We start from the raw sequence: 2,915 nt of genomic DNA, 5'->3' as shown, positions 1-2,915 counted from the left end.
ACGTTTTCAAAGAATATCGCATTCCAAGATTTTATGGTTGCTCCCACATGAATATCAGGAATGTCTGACTTGTGAACTATAAAATTATATGCACTACTATTATGGGCATATCCGACAAATACCGCATCGAACGTTTTAGGTCCGATTTTTTACTTGCTTTGGCTTAGGTACTTCGACCTTTGCTAAGCACCCCCACACTTTCAGGTATTTGTACGATGGCTCACGGCCTTTCCATAGTTCGTATGGTATTTTATATTGGGTCCCCAAGGATGTCTGCATCTCCACAATGGCATGATATTGTCCACTTTGGACCTAAGCCCTCATGGCTTTGTTCTTGGGCTCTCCCCAAGAGGCCTCATACCAATGGAGATACTTTCCATCCTTTTAAACTCATGATCTTTTCCATGTGTTTTAGATGTGGGAATATGTTTGCACCCTCGCAACCCAACAATCCCCCCCCTCAAACAAAGGACCACAGGCCCCCCTCAAATGGAGAGCCTCCGTTTGATGTCCGAATCATCGATCCACCAGGACTTTCTGCCCCTTGATCCATCCGACCTATTAGGACTTCCTGCTCCTCGGTCCACCCGACCTACTAGGACTTCCTGCCTAGCTACAACTAGGACTTTCTGCCTGGTGTCTGGTCCTCTTAATTCAGACACGGGAGCACCCACTTTCTTTATTTAAGGTTCAATCCACATAGTTAGATCTGGATCATGGCTCTTCCGACGGTTAGTCCGGTGAAGAGTAGCCTCGCTTTGATACCACTTGTAAGGTCCCCAAGGATGTCTGCATCTCCATAATGGCATGATATTGTCCACTTTGGGCCTAAGTTCTCATGGCTTTGTTCTTGGGTTCTCCCCAAAAGGCCTCATACCAATAGAGATACTTTCCATCCTTTTAAACCCATGATGTTTTTCATGTGTTTTAGATGTGGGACTATGTTTGCACCCTTGCAACCCAACATTTTATCACTTTTCTTGTGAGAGATTTTGTTGAGAATGTGATTTACTGATAATATAGCTTCTCCCTATAAGTTCTAGGATAAGCCTGAATTTATCAACAAGATATTCATCATCTCCTTTAGTGCTAGATTTTTACGTTCGGTAACACCATTCAATTGAGATAAGTAAGGTGCCATTGTTTAATGGATAATGCCAGGTTCTAAATAAAATTCATCAAACGGTGCATCATATTCTCCACCTCTATCGCTACGAATTATTTTAATTCGTTTATCAAGTTGATTCTCAACTTCCATTTTATAGGTTCTGAACACCTCTAAGACTTCGTCTTTACTTCTTAAAAGAAAGACATAACAAAATCTCGTGCAGTCATCGATAAAAATAATAAAATACTTTTTACCTCCTCTAGTTTGTATGAATTTTAAGTCACATTGATCACTATGTATTAACTCTAGATGAGTCATTGACTTCTCCACCGAATGAAAAGGTAGTTTTGTCATTTTTACTTCCACGCACATTTCACATTTGTGCATTTCGTCAACATTGACATTTGGTAATAAATTTAACTTAACGAGACGTTTCAAAGTATTATTATGCACATGTCCGAGTCAATCATGCCATAAATTAAAATACTCAGTAAAGTAGCTCAAAGCTTTTATTTTATTACCATCAGATTTGCAGAGTATAGGCATTACAGCCATTTTGAACAGACTTTGTTCTAAGTACCCTTTCCTAGCTACGAAGACATCATTCTTCATAAGTATAAAGTTGTCTAACTGGAACACTAGTTTAAAGCCGGCCTTGACAAGTGTTGATTCATAAACTAGGTTCTTCCTAATGTCAGGAACATGGAAAATATCAATGAGCGTTAGCTCCTTCCCAAACGTCATTTTCAGAATAACTTTTCTGATTCTGACAATCGGCGATGTCGTGGAATTGCCCATATAGAGCTTTCTTCCACTTATCGGAGTATACTTGGAGAACATCATCTTATCTGAACAGATATGACGTATTGCTTTAGTATCGATCCACTACTACTTCAGGTTATCATCCACCATATTAGATTCAAACACGACCGTAGTGAGATCCAGTTCCTCAAAAGAGGTTGCGACGTAGTTCACAACATCCTTCTCTTGCCATCGTTCAAAGTCAGCTCCGTTGAACTTTTCCACTTCTCTCCGTGTGGAATTGTTGTCGGCAGAATGGTGGTTGGAAAGGCCGTCGGAACATCGTTGGTCATAGCCATGTCAGTTTGCACAATATTGTTTATGAATATTGGTTCCGGTAGATGTCAGAGAGGATGTAAACTAATATTCCTCCTTCGTTATATTATACTTATACATACAATTATGAGGTGTTATATGATTGGTATGGTATTCTATGAATGATACACATATCCAAAGAAAAGAGTAGGAGTGAGATGGAAAAAGGACGAGTTAAGACGAGTTAAGTAGAAAAAATCAAATATAATTTCAATGAATTTAATAAAAAGGAGTGTTACTCGTTCTCCTCTTTTATTTTATTAGTATTTCTTCCTTTAATTGGAACTGGAACTAGAACCATTATAGAGAAAAAAAAGTAGCCATCATTCCTTTTTCTGATAAATCAGGCAATCCTACGCTTTCGTGGACAAAAAGGTCATCAAATAAATCGTAATAACAATTGAAATTATTGAAAAAGAGATATGAGTCCATATATATTCTAAAATTGTAAATATCATAAAAAGGAGTCTCATAAGAGAATTGAAATCGAGACCAGCGAACCTTCTCGTAGGCTTTTTGGACTTCGGATACACAAGATGAGATGAATGCTCAAAGGATGAATAGAATTAATGAATTCGATGATCTTTCCAACGTCTAGAGGGATCTATTTATACCAAGTGAAGAGGTTGAATACCCTTTGGGTGAGTGGCTATGACCTTTGGGCATGATCGATCTAGATCTGGAGAGTTGT

The sequence above is a fragment of the Curcuma longa genome, unplaced genomic scaffold (genome assembly GCF_044706935.1).
Source record: "Curcuma longa cultivar G26 ecotype Majalengka, Jawa Barat unplaced genomic scaffold, ITB_CL_G26_1.1 contig_24885, whole genome shotgun sequence".
NCBI classification, from domain to species: domain Eukaryota; kingdom Viridiplantae; phylum Streptophyta; class Magnoliopsida; order Zingiberales; family Zingiberaceae; genus Curcuma; species Curcuma longa.
Note: the sequence above shows the minus strand (reverse complement) of the source record.